Source organism: Miscanthus floridulus, chromosome 7 (genome assembly GCF_019320115.1).
Source record: "Miscanthus floridulus cultivar M001 chromosome 7, ASM1932011v1, whole genome shotgun sequence".
Taxonomy (NCBI): Eukaryota; Viridiplantae; Streptophyta; class Magnoliopsida; order Poales; family Poaceae; genus Miscanthus; species Miscanthus floridulus.
In genome coordinates, this window is record NC_089586.1 from 90,663,418 (window position 1) to 90,681,043 (window position 17,626).

A 17,626-nucleotide genomic window follows, 5' to 3' on the forward strand; every position below is an offset into this window, starting at 1 on the left:
ACGTGAGCGTACGTATATTGATTAGTTTAGCAGGTTTTCGGACACGCGTCGGGATGATTCACTGACTCATCACGACAGCCCATGCTGCTGTCCTTCCGGTTCATTCTTCTTTCCCCAAGAGAGCAGGACTAGCGTAACATTCGTGTCTACAAGCACCGAGTCCTGGGGACGAGGGGTTTGTTCGGCTGAGCTGAAATTCATACGAAAAATATTGTTTATGTTAAAATATTATAAAAAAAAATACGGTTTCGATTGAAAAAATAAACCAAACAAGCCAAATTTCAGCTCGGGCGAACAGCCTGGAGACGATTGACGTCCATACCATGGCGTCCACGCTGCAGACCGTACCAATCCTCCAGATTGGAGGATTAAATCTTCACCCAGCTGTTTGTCAATCACTCACAAATCCGGGGCTCAACCATCTACAAGATTAGCAGGACCCTTAATAGAACGGCGGATACTCTAGCAAAACAGGCTTACACTCTCTCTCATTCTAATTCTACACCTTGTGAGCCTGTATGTTCAAATTCTACTCATGTACACCAGTGCCCATTGTTGGACGCACTGTCATCTGTAAGCATAAACTCTATACGCATCATCGCAGCTAGGTGCTGCTGAAATAAATCTGTTTGTTGTCCAAAAAAAAAACATGGCGTCCCGCCTCCCGAGTACAATTAGCATGCCTAGCAAGATTATGAGCATCAATGCACATAACACTAGCGTGGCTCTCTCAGTTGTGGGTGCGTGGCTTCACTTCACTCGCCAGAGTTCTAAATCCTGGTGTGCATATATTTTTGGGTGTTTGCGAGTCTAACAGTCGTGTGTGTAGCCTCACTAGAGAAATCTATTACAGTCTATCGTCCAGTGGCGGAGGACGGAGAAAAAAATTAAGGTAATAGTGAAATCGATAACTTTGATATAAGATACTCCCTCTGTCCCCCTTTGTGAGTCGTTTTAGAGTGCCCCCGAGCTGTCCAGATTCACTCGGTATTTAATGCACCTGTACACCGTTTATGTCTAGATTCAGATACCTTTTCGCTGCACAAGAACAGAGCTAAAACGACCAACATATCGGGACGGAGGGAGTATTTCTCAGTATATTAGTTTATACACATAACATATCATGATCGTCACCTACTACAAAAGTAAAAATATTTAGAATAAAAAGAAAGATACAAGTAGTCAATAGACTAACCAAGTGACGATTGCGTGTAGGCGATACAGGCGATTGCACTTGTATATTAAAAGCACACATGCCAATTAATGTATAGCAAATTTGCTATCTACAAAATTAAATATGTACCTCTTGTTTTAGAATAATTTATGTTCGTTGTGATTCATAAATTAATCAAACAAACTTAGTAATTAATTAATTAATTAATAATCAAGCATCCTAACTAATAAAAAATTGTACAAATAGGAAACTCTGAAACTCACATACGCCAGGACTGATGAGAAATTCAGACTTTTAGGCCTGGTTCGCTTGCCCTACAGGTCGTATTTTTTCAGCCAACGAACAACAACAAATTAGTCAACGGTACTTTCAGCGAGCGAACCGAGGATTAGAGTCTGCCCCTAAGCAAACACAGTAGCTCGTTGACGACGCCAGGAAGAGAACGTCCAGGTAATAGTCGAGTCGCTACTGGTCGTCTTCCTCTAGCTGCCTGCTGAGAGTCTATAACAGTGAAACCTCATCTTCCTTAATATATCCATGGTAAAAAGTGATTTGAGGGTAAAATTTTCTAAGAATTCAAGGTATGGCCAGCGCCATACCGTGCCATTGCAAGAGCTCCGCCCCCTGCTATCGTCTATGCATATGGCCGTGTCATGCAAAAAATGAAAAAAGGAATAGCTTCCCAGTTCCCACTCTGGGCTGAATTAACAGAATCGCTCGAGCCCACCAACCTATTCCTGAGTCCTGACGCGGTCTCAACGGCCCTAACAACGCTCTCACAGGGCAGGCTAACTCGACGTCAAGCCCTTGGGCCGTTTAGTAGGAGGCGAGGAGTGACGGCGCTGAAAAAGGCGGGAATTGCCATGCTGCGCCGGCGGCTCTAAAGCCACCACGACCGTGCGGTGCCCACTGCCTACATCTCTCTTCAACGCCGGCCCGGTCACTGCCTGCTTCTCTCTTCAGCGCGACAGCTCGCTTCGGCGTTCCCGGTGCTCAATAGACTGGCAACTGACAACTCAACAGTGTTGCCAATTGACACTGCTTAGGTCTTCGAGAAAAGGAGAAGAAGAACAGTCTGTTCGTTCGTTGGTTTCTGCCAGCCCAAACCAACCAACCAATAGTATTTTTCTTTCACAATAAACCAGCACCAGCCAGCCCAAACGAGCGAACAGGCCGGAAGACACTGCTTAGGTCTTGCGCCGCTGCAATTTGGCCGTCGTACCATGGGGCAAGAGCCCAAGAGGTGTGGTTTTGAGACTCGACCGAGCATCGACTAGCATTTCTCTGCTTCCAAGTTCCAAGCACTGGAGGACCGAGCAAGGCTCGGTTGGCTAGCTGCGCCGGCGTGCGAGCAGCCCACCGGAGTTCGATCCGACGCCGTTGCCTAGGATTTTCCCGGGATTTCTCCGGCGCCTCGCACGGATGGAGCAGCCGTGTTTCTGAAGACTTCACTACAACTTGTACTCCAAAAAAGGACCCCCGTAGCTGAATGCAAGCAACTTAAGAATGCGCCAGAAAACGTTGGGCAGCAAATCAGGATATCGATTAACCAAAGTTGGCACAGGAGATAAATAAGAGTTCAATACACGAGGCAACACCTGAACACTTATCAAGCACTGCCACTTAGATCGACAAACTTTAAAAACATATTTTTAGGTCACTAAGCTTAAACTTGTGAATTGGTGCACCATAGTTTAGCCACAGTGCACCTTTTTTACAAGTTTAGGGACCTAGGAATATGTTTTTTAATTTCATGGACCTAAGTGACACCTCTCACGGACCACTGAGTATTTAACTCTAAATAAAATAAAGCCTCGAGCTCGGTCACCTTTACCTACCGCAACTGTCCTCGAAAACAAATGAACCTGGATGCTTTTAGAAGTGAACAAGCACAACCATTCCCATAGCTCTCCACTTGCACCTGATATTTCCATCGGTTTCCTTGATTATTACATACATTATTTCATATCAAGCCCTTCACGCCCATGCGATATCAAGCCGACGGCACTACCAAGTAAGTACAAGAAGAAAGCCTGACGGAAGGCCAGGAACAAAAAGGCTATCACGTTGGGCTTGCTCAGCGGCTGCAAAATACGCCCAGGCAAATGTCGCCCGTTGAATCAAATGCGCAAAATCGCCACCTCTTCCCACTCAGCTCGGATTGAACCAGCGGCCCGTCGCACCGTTCAGTTGCCCATTCCCATGGATCCCTGCACCGTTGGGTGCCATTGGGGATGTGGGGATCCGTGAAGCCGGAGGGCCAACTGCCACTGAAGGAGGCGAGGAGAATAAGGCGGGGATGTGAGAAAGGGCAGGGCCACCCAAGAGATGGCTGCTACCTTTCCTTTGCTGGATAGCTTTGATCTGCCTTAAACTCTGCTCGTGGATGTTTGCAAGTGCCTCCAGCTCATCCAACGACAATGATTCGACGCCAACACCATATAGTGGAGCATGCCGGGCCATCTCTTCTTGGAGTGACGTTTCAAGTGTCCGAATGTATTGCTGAAAATGATGATACATCAGTAAACATTATAGGTTAGTTGTGATACAAGATTCTACACTAGTAATAAGAGCAGCAGCAGGAAAATAATATGAAATTGCCAAATTGGTCATGATAATGAGTACCCCGGGCCATTCAAAGTTGTTCATAACCAGCACATACTAGCTGAAAACCAAGTACAGCTCAGGTAGTGATGACAGGCATAAAAAAAGTTACTAATCCACCACAGAAATTTGCATGTTCGCAATGTTGTAATCAGTAAGGTCCATAGAGTTTTGCTCGGCATTCAATTAGATCAATTAAAAATAACGCAGGGTTCATCCAAAAACCAGGCATACCATTTGGACTACCTATCTAAAAATCAATATGGAAAATATTATATGGCGCCCAAGGGGATTGGCACCCTCTTAAGCTCAAATATCAAGTTGCAATATTTCAAAAAAAAAAATCATCACAAAAACCATGTATTTATTGATGTTGATATTAAAAACAGAAGTGTCACTGTCAGCACATGATGAACACTGCCAAGTTGACTGCTTGTCTATTTTGTTTCTTGACATCTGGGAGTAATTTCAAACTGAATTGTTGTGGCTATACTTAACTTTATATGTTCTACATACATGATTTTTGTGATGATTTTTTTAAACAATGCAACATGGTATTTTAGCTAACGAGGGCACCAGCCCCCTGGGTGCCAAATCTGCACTCTACAGGCAATACTGTTTCCCGATATCATGGACAAGTCCCTAAAAACGTATGATGCCATTGACTAATACATCTTTGTTTGTGACAAAAAAAAAACTATGAAAAGAATTGTCATATTTTTAACAATGCATTTGAAGTAGTCAATATAGGTGCAAGTGTGGAACATACAGTAGTTGTGGAAACATAAAAAATTAGCAAGGTGGAAACCTGGCAAACTTGCAGTTTGGATTCCATGCCATCAATGTATGCTTCACAACGAGTAATTTGCTCTTCTTTTTCCTTTTTTTCTCCCTCTGTTTGCCCAACTGTCTGTGTCAGCCTTCTCACTTCATTCTCAAGTGATTTTCGAATTTCTTCACGAGTCTGTGTTTCAGCTGCATAACGTTTTAATTCATCGTCAAACCTTTTCCTTGAAGCTTCAGCATTCTTCAGCCGTTCTGCTAATGTATTTTTCTCCTTTGTCACTTTCTGCAGCACATAGCACATTAGTTTGGTTGTTTAAAAATGTATAGCAAATACCATTGGTATCATTTGAAATGTAAACAGTTAGATGAAGGTCATGATAACTGATATCTCTACTCCCTCCGGTCCAGTTTATAAGGCGCACAGACACATATCAAGATTCGGACTTCACAATCTTTGACCAATAATTTGGCAAACAATTTTTAAATTGTAAAACAAACTTGATACGGTTTCTTAAAACAGTGAGTGCGCTATCATCCTACACTTAACCTCAATCATAAGGGATAAGTTCTGCATACTGCATATAGAGACTCAAGGTCAAGGTGTGCAGACATATTAAGAATAACTCAACACAAACTACAATGGTAGCCAAAAGAAAACACGGCAAGGAAATAATTTATTTCGACAATCGGTATCATAACCAGTCTATCAAACAATTGATGACAAGAAACACAACAGAAACAGATGAACAGTTTATTTTGATCAGCATAAACACATTTTTTGACACATATTGTTTAGGATTACTACTTCTTTACCTTTAATTCTTCACGTTTCCGTGCTTTCACCAAGGAGAGTTGTGACTCTGCATCATTAAGACGATCATGAAGATTCCTCTTTTCAGCAGAGAGCTTTGCAATCTGATCACCTTTCTCTGATCGCACCCATTCCAACTGATTCTCAATCTCTCGCATCTGATCGGATAATGCCTTCTTCTCACGAGTAAAACGATCCCTCTCAGCTTTTAGCTCAGACTACAGCAATGAGAAAATCAATAAATGTTAGGCTAACAAACAAAGATGAAAAAAAAAGGGTTAACAGCTGGTCACAACAAAGAAATACCCTTAGACCGCCAATTAGTTGCCTCCAACTCAGTTCGCTGTTGGTTTAGTGCAATCTTTTCGTTGGTGAAATTTGTTTGCTCCATTTCCATGTCCTCTCGAAGACGAATATTTTCATCTTCAGTAGCACATATTTGGTGCCAAAGATTTGCACGGTCAGCCTGAGCAACTTCAGCAACCTCACGCATCATGTTCAAAACAGGTCTCGCGATCCCATACTCCTCCTTAACAAGAAATACCAAGACATCCATATCGATGTCAACTGCTCGGCAGTTATCTGATGTATTCGTTGCTCGATCAACAAGGCCCTTAAGAATTCTATATCTATAATGATCCTCGGCATAGATCTTAAATATGATAGCGTAAAGCATCCGCACAAAATCTTGAACCTTCGTTTCTGTAGATAGAGATAATACCTCACCAAGTGCAAGGACTGAAGTGAAATCATTTTCTTGGACAGATAAAGGTTCAAACTGCCCATCTAACAGAACTTGTTTGTTCTGTGAATCATTCACAACAGACCCAGACTTTGAACTTGACCTGTAAGAATGTCTTCTTTCCAGCACCATGGCTACTAATTGTAGACCAAAGGACCCTCGCAATAAAGCCCTCTCAAAAACCTGTGCGACTTCAACAAATAATCCAGGCATTGATAACATTTCTATCAGTGCAAAAACATCTGATAGATGACTTCTTCCATGCACAGCTTGCTCTTGCCAAGAATACATCCCTTCAGCTGAAAGCCCATCTGTAGAACAAGTACTACAAGGCGATGTTGATGATAGGCAGTTGTTTTCAGGCTCACAATCAGAATCAATATCCTTCAATATAGCTTCAGCTACATCTGGCTGGGTTTGAATTGTTTTAGACAAAAAGTCAAGCACGCAATGTGGAACTTCAGTTCCCAAATCTTTCAATCTCAATCTAACAGCTCTAACCTTTGGAAATCAAAAAAACCAAAGCAGTTAATGATATGAAAAGTGAGAAGATGCTGAGCAAGCAGGAAGTCAAGAAGCATGACTGGTAAACATACCGCTACAGAAAGATGCTGACACTGTGATGCCGCCTTAAGAACATAAGTAATGGCAGCTACAAGAGGCTCATCATTTGAGTCAGACAATAATTCAAGTGCATGAACAGATGCTTGTTTCCAGATATCACTTTCAAGTTCTAACTCAGAAAGAGCACCAAAAACCTACCATAATTAATTGAAAAAAGAATCGTGTCAGGTATTAGTTGTTCACATATATTTTATATAAGCTAATCAAGCACAATAGCTATCCACAAATACAATCATATAAACCCACAATACATACAGTAGAACAAATGCAGACACATCAGCTATTCATTCCCAAAATAGCGGAAACCATATGCTTTCACACAACAAAATTACTGAAAAGTGTCCAAAAAGTTAAATTAGCCAAAACCATACTAAGGGCCACACCACAAGCCAAGGTGCACACTTCTTAATCTTTGATAAAGAAATAAGATTTTGTAGATTATAACATACAGATTCAGTACAATTGGATTTATATTTGAAAGTACTTTCATATGATGTCAATCTCGTGGTCATTAACAATATAACATAAGAGATATTAACAGTCAGCGTAGCCCTGGAGACCATCCCGGGTCAATACATGCCCCATAGTAGCACTATAGCATAGTCTTAGGAGGCAAACTTACTGGCAATCTCAATGAAGGCTCTGCATCTGGCTTTTGAAGATGATCTAACAGGGCACAAGCTGCAAGGGAGTGTTCCGAACCATCCACCAACTTTGGTACAAGGGAAATCAAATCTTGCTGGAGCTGTTTTGGAGCTTTGTCGAGGACAAGTGCAATCTTTCGGACAGCCTGGGGCCGCCTTCTTGGTTCACGGCATCCATGTGGGACAGCGCTGTCCAATGCCCTCAATGAATTAACAATCAACCCTAACAGTTCCTCTGATTGCTCTGGCCATTTTGACTGAGAAAAAAAATTGGTCAGATCATACACTAATTGAAGGAATGTGATCATAAAGGTTAAAAAATAATAAACCTCAAATCATACCCAGGAAGCCAGCTCGGGGCCTTCATCTGCTGGCAAATCAGCAGCAGATGTTTCTGGAGGAAAACAGGAATGTTCTAGATTATTTACAGCGATCTCAGTTGCAGCCAAATCTGTATTACGCATTGCAGGACTATCTCGAATATCATCACTATTAGATTCCACCCTCGTATACACATCACTGCATGCACATTCTGTTAGTTCACCTTCAATGCTAAGCTCTGGTGGAGAGCTATCCCCATTTGAATCAGGAGAAGCTTTAGTGCTTGCTGAGGAACCACTTTCTTCTGAAGGTTGGCAACACTCAACCATTATATCTAGAAGCAAATCTATGATAGCCTGCTTCAAGGCACTAACCCCCATCAACAAGCTAATGAGACTTGTGGAGCTTGAGCTTGAATCACACTTTGAAGCATCTTTCTTTCCACCATTCTTGGTGGATACTTTGGTTGGAAGAAGCATACGCTTAACTTTTGCTGGGTTATCCAGATAAACACGCAGACCAGTAAGGAATCCAGCTATTGCAGTAGCATCTGTTAGAATTTTCTCTCTTAAAGTAACCTGTGGTTGAGTATAGTTATCTTCGTATGTAAGAGAAAATCCAGCTCTCGAGAGGAGGTTCCGGAAAATATCCTCCTCATCACCACTCATATCTTCGCTATCTTCAGAATCAACAAGTTCATCAGGATCTGTCGACAATTCATCCTGGTCATCATCTGAGGCCCAAACCTGGTAGACAAGTTAATTATGAGCCTAATAAGAAAAGAGCACTGTCTGCCATATGAGCACATCTGGTTATCAGTTCCAAGAATGTACCATGAACAAAATGTACATTTATAACAGTGTCACATTAGGAAGGACTACAACTTGTGCACAAGCACAGCTACAACTTACATACAAATATCATGCTATGACCCATATAAAATCCTTCAAAGGTCAAAAGACTAAAGTCTACTTACTCAACAATAGTTAACTAATCCAGCACATACTGTTATCTTCCGAAGATGTTACACCCGTTCAAAAAGGGAAAAAAGGGGCGGGGGATCAGAGGACATCCCATTGCTTTGAGTGGACTAGCAAATATGAAGCATCATTGCAATATGTGGCAGGACACATTTCCTATAGGCCATAACTAGGCCAGCATAGTCCTCAGCAGTAACAAGCACAAAAAACGTAACTAAAACAGTAAACAAAAGGGCCAAGAGATGCCTGCTTCAACATGGATAGCTGATGCTACACAAGCCTCATTAAACAATGCAATTCAATCATTCCCATGCTAAAAAAATTATGGGTTCACAGGACTCTTAACTGCAATATGATAGGTGCACAGTTTGCTATGCTTACAATTGTTTTCATTGGCATATGCTGTAGCAAATCAGTAAAACTCTACTTATCAGCTGCTTCACTAAACTGCCCTCCTGCCTATGCATTAAAAAGCACAAATAGACAAGACATGAAGAAAAAGCAAATGAAAACTCACCTCAAGATCAGAGAAATCAAACCATGGGCAACAGTCTATGATTTCACAAGTGAAAATAACAGTGTCCCGGACAAGAAAGCCAGCATCAGTGTCAACCATGTCCGAAGTCTTCATAAACTGGAGAACATGAATTATTCCATGTTTTCGTGCAGATTGAAGATTCCTTGCACACAGTTTTTGCAGAATTCTTCTGGTTAACTATAGCCATTTTATAATGCACCCAAAAGTTCTTATCAGGATCATACCCAGATGACTGATCACTCTCCAAGTATATGCAGATCGTATCAAACGACTCATATACACCTGCAAGTTACGATGAGGTAAACAGAAAGTAAGGGTTTGGTGCAGCTGTATAAGACAAGAAAGTGAATAAATTTACTTTACCTATCCGCAGCTCACAACCCCCAGCCTGAAAAAATTTACTAAAAATCTTTCTGGACTCCATAATCTCCTTAAAAGACAAGAAATTTTCCACTTTCCATGTGAATGATGGCCGCTTTGGTAAAGCTTCAATCTGACATCCATAAGTTGAACTGCATATTTCAGAATCTTCATCGGTAAGCTCTTGCATAGTTGCTGTTTCCTTCAGAATGAGAACCTCGGCTGAAAACACAACGGTATCCTGCACGAGAAAACCTGCATCCTGATCAAAGAGGCTAGTTAATGTCACAAATTCGCGCGAACCCCAATCTTTCGCTGACTTAGAGTAACGATTCTGAGACTCTTTCGTGATCGACTTCTCCTCCACTTTTTGGTTGATGACAGAGAGACGATGGCTCACAAAGCAACTCCATTCAGTAGTTGTGTTTCGGGGATCTGTAACTTCCAGAAACACTGACAGGTGGCATGGTGGTTGAGACTGCCCTGGTTGCAGCAACATAAACAAAACCAAGTGAAAGGATCAGTACCGAATTCTAAGAATGCCCACATATGCAACATTAACAAGTAATCATACTCAGATGCTACTGAAAAATGGACACAGTTTTCTTGTAGTGAAAACAAGTTCAAACTTCTAATGGACTAAAACATTGGGACTGCCATAGAAATATGGACTCAGTGGCAGCAGTTACTGCCCCCAAACAAAACTAAGTACTTGGTCTATAACACTGAATTCAATATCGAGGGAAGGAGCCCCAGGAAACCCAAGTTGCGGCTGCATTTGCAAATGCATATTCTACTTCAAAAGTGGAACATAAGGTCAATTTGATGCTTCGATGTAGTCTATAGTCATATAGTGTAATCATGAGTCAACTCTTGGATCAGCTCCAACAAAAATTGGCACTGTTTCACAATCAAAACAAAAGAAAAAAAAACAACACTCACTGTGGTGCTCTATGAATGCTGCTACATGGGGAAAATAACACTTGTCAGTGGCATCCATTGGTTTTATGCCACAAGAATAAGCACTTCATTAACAGGGATCTTGGATGGACAAAATGTTAAATCAACATGATATATTGCTTTGGAAGAGGCAGCAGCTACTTATACAAGATAAAAAGTGTGTCTGCCATCCACAGGGACAAGTAGGACAGCTTATATGAGAGCAATAGCTATAAGCCACACCTAAGAGAGAGAAGTTATGCCAGTGTATTCATTGATTGCCTGATTGGTACATTAACTATTAGCTATTGTTTCTAGGTACAAATTAAGAATTGATTTTTATGGTGAAAATTTCATTAATTCCAAATGAATGCCAAACTTCAAATGCATGTCTGGATTTCACCGTTGCAATTCCCGAACCAATTTAATCAAGCACCTCTGACCATTGATTCACATTTTTTCAATCATTAAGTATCTAAAAGATGTGTGCAGACCATGCAGGTGTACACATGCTTAGTTGCTTACAGCATTTCACGAAGTTTCACTCCACAAGCAGTTCAATGTATGTCCGAACAGAATCCACAAAGTCAATTTCAAAGCTACCATATGAGAAGCATAAGCCCTAGTGCTTACCCCGTGGATAAACAATAAGACGGCAATCTCGATTCCCAACTTGAAACCGTCTGCTTTTGATACACAGACCAGCGATCTTGCGCTTTTTGAGAAGCTCCTTGAGTCTTGTGAAGCTTTCAATCCTCCAAACAAACTTCCCAAAGTGTCCATCTGACTTCCTAGCCCCAGCACGCCCACCACCAGCACCGCATATTCCGGGAACCATTGGCAAGCTCCGAGTGAATGAGTTTGACTCTTTTATGACATGCACTGAGGCACTAAACACCACAGCTCCATCTACCAGGTATCCACTATCAGCAGCCAAAAACTCATCCATCTTGATGTATTCTCCCCAACCTAGACTGGCACTGTCCGCCCCAAACCGACCATACGAGTCCTTGTGGATATGGCTCCCACCAGACCTCTGATTAAGGATCGAAATGCGGAAAAGACACCAGCACCCGCGATCACCATCTGGCACACCACTCCCTGTACCACCTGATGCCAATGCCGATGCCGATGACCCAGATGCTACCTGCACAACGGGCTCCTTGCTTTCCAGACAAACAGATAAATGTTCTGCGCCAGAGACATTGCTCTGATAGACGCTAATCCGGAGCCCGCAGTCAGTCCCGCCAGCAGAGGCAGCGGCAGGGAAGAATGCAGGGCTCATGATCTTCTGTGTGCGGATCATTTCTCGGAAGAGGCCAAAATTGAGCACCTTCCAGGTAAAACGGCCGTCGGCATCTGCGAAGGAGGCCGCCTCGGAGAGCACAGATATGTCAGCAGCAATGACGAGGGCGTCGTGGGGCTGGAAGAGGAAGGCGGAGGAGGAGGAGGGCGCAAAATCGCACCAGCCGTGGGAGCGCTTCTTGGACGAGAATCGGTGCCAGGAATCGCGGCCCAACGACTTGGCGGGATCGGTGGGGTGCACGACGGAGAGGCGGTAGCTGAGGAAGCAGTCCCATTTGGAGGAGGTGGTGGTCGTGGTGGATGACGACGACAACACCGGGGTTTTGGGGTCGAGGACCTGTAGGTAGAGGGAGAGGTACCCGGGCAGCGCCTGCGAGTCGCCGCGCGGGTAGAGGAGGAGGCGGCAGTCGAAGCCGCCGACCTCGAAGTACCGGCTGTAGAAGGTGCGGGCGCGGGTGCGGGGGAAGTCCGGGAGCGTCCACCGGCAGGAGGCGGAGGCGTCCCCGCGGCGGTCGACCGTGAACGTCGCCGACGTAGAGTCGGACGGCGAAGGGGAAGGGTCATCGGTGGTGACCGCCGCCGCCGCGCGAGTGGGCTTCATGGATTGGGGATTTTTGGTTTATTTTTCGGGGTGTGTTTTCTCCCTACTTTTTTTTTCTTTGGTCTTTGGCTCTTGGAGATGCAGGAGCGAAGGCTTTGGATGGGGAGGCGACGAGGGTGTTGCCACTGGCGTGCTGTTTTTTATTTGTTTATTTATTTCTGTTTTCCTACCTATTCTTCCGTTTCTTTATTTTTGGTAATCAATAATGCCACAAGTAGTATGGTTCACCTTTCATATTTTCTTCTTCCTAGAGTGAATGTGCTACATGAATAAAGCTCTGGCTGCAAGTCGAGAAGTTTGGTTGGGGAGAGGGGGATGTGAGGTTTTAAGACCTAACTTAATCTCTCGGCTAATTAAAAATCAGGGTTGACAATTGTTCATATGTGTGACTAGCTTGTAAGAATTCATGAATGTTGTTTTGGTAATATAATCTAGTTTGATATTATATTTTTGTATTCCTAAACAAATATAGGCTTAATCCTTGGGAAGTTTGTAAATCTGTTATGTGATGATAAGAAAAGACATGGTTTCATGGAGTATGTTCAATACAAACGTAGAATAACTAAATAAAGTAATAATAATAAATAAATGACTCAGAGTTAGGTTTGGAAGTGTATTCAATTGGGTCTTTAGTCACTACATCAGAAAAATTGTTTGTTTCTACTTTTGTCGTGTTTATAGAACAACGTCCACGTGATACATAGTCAAAAATAATACTAGCCGCGAAAACTTATACAATGTCACATAGGAATATAGTTGAAATGAACGGTTCTTAAACATTATAAAATATATAATATATAATAGGGAAAGTGTCGTCTATTATAAGATATAATGCTAATGCTTGAAAATGAGAAAGTGAAATATGTATTGGCATGGTTGATAACAATAACCATGAGTAATAGAACAACAGAAATGGCTAGATACACTCTCGGGCTAACAACTTATCTATTGTATATATGTAATAAATGAAAGTGCATTAAGCCCTTTAGTGGGTTTTGGATGATTGAATGACAACATGATTAAAGGTCTAACATGTTTGCTAAGTGTTGGACAGGAAATAGGTTATCTCACAAGTATTTGATGAAAGCCAAAATGATGTATTATTGTATAAATAATCTAGTTCAAACACAAGACAACAATACAAATGTAACCCATGCAAGGCTTATTTATTGTGAGATTTCGATGACTCGTGAAAGCAAGCATGTTGAAAAATAATTAATGAGACACGTGGAATTGCATATGAAATGGTCTCACTTTTTAGAGCTTGCTATATTGAAAGACAATTATACAAATGATCTTAATGAATGATTCAACACCAAGTATGACTTTACGGCTTGAGATGGTAAAGATAGCAAGTAAAGGCTTTGAGGTAATAAGTAAGGGTGAATGGCAAGCGACGGCTTGACGACCAAGGAACCTAGCTAGGGTGAAGAAGGAAGTACATGCATTTAGTTGAGGTACCAATCAAACTATGATGGTCACATTGAAATGGAGGATCAAACACATTTGATGATTTGTGGAAGTGACTTGATACATTTGGAGTTAACTCTTATTTATTGAATGCAACTAAGTCACATGCTCGAGATGGCTATGCTCAAGGAGAAAATCAAAATCAACATGACAACACCCTCACTTGATGAAGATTGAAAGCTATGGCAATTGGCTTGAAGGGAATCAACTTAAGCGGCTCAACTCCTTTTTCATTAGATCTTGAGTTTATATGTATGCCGTACTATTGTGACAGAACCGCCCAATTTATACAAGATCAAGTACGGTTGTCCCCGCTAACACGTTGACACACCCATACTTTCACTCATATAAACCCGGTAGTCCGCCGAGTGTCCCGAAAGACCTCGGTAAATCAACATCACAACCAAGATCGCGTGATTAAGCAAATACACATCACATACATCGAGTTGCAGCGGAAATAATATTACAAAGGGGTTAACAAATAATAGTACAAGTTTGGGTTTCAAAACCGCTTAGTGAAAACAACATAGCTTTCAATGATTACATTAATATAAGTTCCAAATATAGTGCTAGCATAAGTGACATCATCCGACAAAAGCATATAGATGAGAAGTAAGTATAGAATCACCGAGCCCACCGGTGGTTAGCCACCATCATCAACAGGTCGAGAACATCACCTGCAACAAGGTGGGATAAACCCTGAGTACTCGAATGTACTCAGCCAGACTTACCCGTCGAAAACCAAAACAAATGACACCAAGGATCATGCAAGGCTTTCTTTAGTGGGCTAGCTGACTTATTTGCGAAAAGCATAAGCTATCATGAAGAAACCATTTTAAGTACTTTGCATCATCTTTATTATGACCTATCCATCTAGGTAAGCACCTGTACTATAGCAATCACTTGATTAACCAATAGCATCCAGTTACCAATTTAAATTTAGCATATCCCATACCATCCAGATAACCATCATTGTTCCATAATAATTACTACGATGAAGTAACTCGAGTCAAGTGCTCACTATCCAGGAGCGATGGCGATTCGAATCGATTCCTAACCAGCTGGTGATTTATTCCTTACACAAACCTCACTCACCCGCTAAAGTGAGATATTGATCACCGAGTCAACTTTCCAGGAATCTCGAGTTTGCCAGGAACCACATGTACCCGGGGGCCGACCGACTGCACTTTGGTCTTATCATCTCGCCCCCGTGTCCTACCACACCTGCTCCGGCACAGTGCGTTGCGGGCAATCTACTCGGCCCGAAAAATCTCCCAGCTTCGCGGTCGGAAGGTACTTTATCCGGCCAGCTAAATGTAAGGCATGCGTTCAACATGACTCGAGGCCCAACAACGGTCGGTCCTTAATCGACACAGACGGGGATAGATCCACACCCAAGACCTCCATGTCTTGTTGCTTCTCTATCGACATCCCGTCCGGTCTCCATTTACATTACCCCATGGTTACTTCCAGGATATCATTCTTTCCATAGCTAAATTCTTCCAGTAACCACCTATAATGCAGGTGACCGGATATCACCGATCGCTACCGGTCTAAGCAAGGCTAAGCAGTTATTCGATCCTGACCTAACAGGGTAAAAAGGTAAATAAGGTAGGCAAGGATAGTAATAAATGCTTCAACGGTTTCAACCAACTCCTACAACTTAATGCAACAATATATAACTCATATATAGAAAGAATTGCTTTTATAAATTAGGAGGCTTATAATGCTCCGGGGCTTGCCTGGGATCCGACACAAGTCAGTTCAGTTAGCTTGCACCATCCTGGTGACATCTCAGATCCTAGCACTCGCTTAGTCCTTCCATCTTCGGGACAGATACTCCATACATCGTCTTCGGATTCGGCTCCAACATCACGTCCTTCACGTGGTTCATCTAGCGTACCTAAATGAGATGCAAGATGCATGTGTATGAATGTGATGAATGGTAACACAAGATGCATCACATAAGCATTCAAGACAACACAAGATTATGTAAGACATAGACACCAATAGCTATTTAACTATCATCACACAACTAACTATAGAGAGCAAGCATATCAAGCATGACACAAGTTTAATAAGGTCACAAGTATCATAACTTGATCATCAACAAAGCCACACTTAGCAATATACAAGCAAACAACTATAATTGGAATCTGTCAATTTCTGGACTTGCAAACAGCAGCTTCATAAATCAATCATATCTGGAGTTTTATAATTCCAAATGATATGAAACATGACATTCTGGAAAGCTTAGGAAATTATCTACATTTCATCTTTAATCTTCTCAGCATGATTCTCAAGTTAACTAAGTCAAATATACCCATTTACAGAAACTGGTCTACAATTGACAGAAAGCAGCCATTTCTGAAACCCAACTTTAAACAGCTGTAACTCTTAAACTACTTGGCCAAATGACACCAAATTTTAATAGAAGCTAGATACATGCATTATCTACAACTTTTGTATAAACAAGTTTCTCAACAAAGCACATTATCATGAAGAACTTTGCCAAGTTCCCAGATCTGTCCATAAACCACATCGGCAAAAAATAATTATTAACTTATGTTGCAAATACCTAATTAGGCAAAACCAACTTTACCAACATGTCACACATGACTAAAGAACACCAGAAAACCTAGTGTCCATGACCAAATAAATTCTTTTAATGCATTTCTTAATTTATTTTAGATAATAAGGTGACTTAATGAACATATACCAAAAGTGCACAATAACTTCTACAAAAATTACAGTGGCTCACATATCCTCTCAATAGTCTACTGTACAAATTTCACTCCATTTGAATATGTATAGCAACCTCTACGAAAAAGACAAGTTGCTAAAGCAAGAATTCATGTGAGAGCAAGATAAACCAATAACTCACTCATACTTCATCCAATACTCATGAAATTTTTACCACACATCAACTATCACATGAGTAGCATGCCACAAAATTTTTACTTCATTTGGAGCCCTAGATCTACCGTTATGAAAAATAACAAATTCAACTAGCATTAAAACCTTACTGCACAAATCTATTTTTACCGCAAAATATTTAAACTAAAACATGTAATATTATAGATCTAGTGCACAGAGAATTTCATAAGGATTCCAAAAAGTCCTCATTTACTATTTTACGAATTTTCTACGATTTACTATGAATTTCCAAAGTTCCTGCAAAATAATTACAAACCAGTCCTACGGCACTATTCACCTGAGTCTATGACAATGCAGATAGGACCCTGAACTTCGCCGAATTGTCGTATGACGTCCCTGGCGGGATTTTGAACAGGGAGGTCGTCGGAGCTCGCGTAAACCGGCCGGAGAAGGCACGTCGTCGGCGGCTGAGGGGCGGGGGAGCACTAGGGGGCCCTTGCGCACCCGCGGGGCTGCTCGGCTCGACCCGAGGTGGCCCACGGCGGCTTGGCCACGCGTGGGCAGCGGCTACAGCGGCGGCGACCGGAGCTTCCACGGCCACGGTGGCGGTTTGCGACGGCGAGCACGAGCGCGACGTGAAGGAGATGGCGGCGAAGCTTAGGGCGGTGCTTGTGGGGAGTGAGGAGACTGGGAGCGGCGGGAACGGCAGCGGTGGCATGAGCTTCGCGACGGCGTCCATGGCGGCTTCGTTTCCGCGGCTCAGAGCGAGGGCGAGGCGAGGGACTGGCAAAGGAAGTGAGGAAGGAAGCAGAGAAGCTCGCGCGCCCGCTCTAGAGGTGGTCGGGGCACG

General features: G+C 42.4%; 1 protein-coding gene and 1 pseudogene across 1 annotated transcript in view; both read right to left on the reverse strand.

Moving 5' to 3' along the window:
* Window positions 1-2,695: 2,695 nt before the first annotated feature.
* The window catches only part of LOC136467289 (uncharacterized), a 233,004-nt gene continuing 218,073 nt past the window's right edge, over window positions 2,696-17,626 (reverse strand). Inside the window, exon 11 of the mRNA XM_066465933.1 lies at window positions 2,696-2,883. The gene's annotated coding sequence lies outside the window, so the exon portion shown is untranslated. The remainder of the gene's footprint in view (window positions 2,884-17,626) is intronic.
* On the reverse strand, window positions 3,057-12,491 carry LOC136467290 (uncharacterized; annotated as a pseudogene).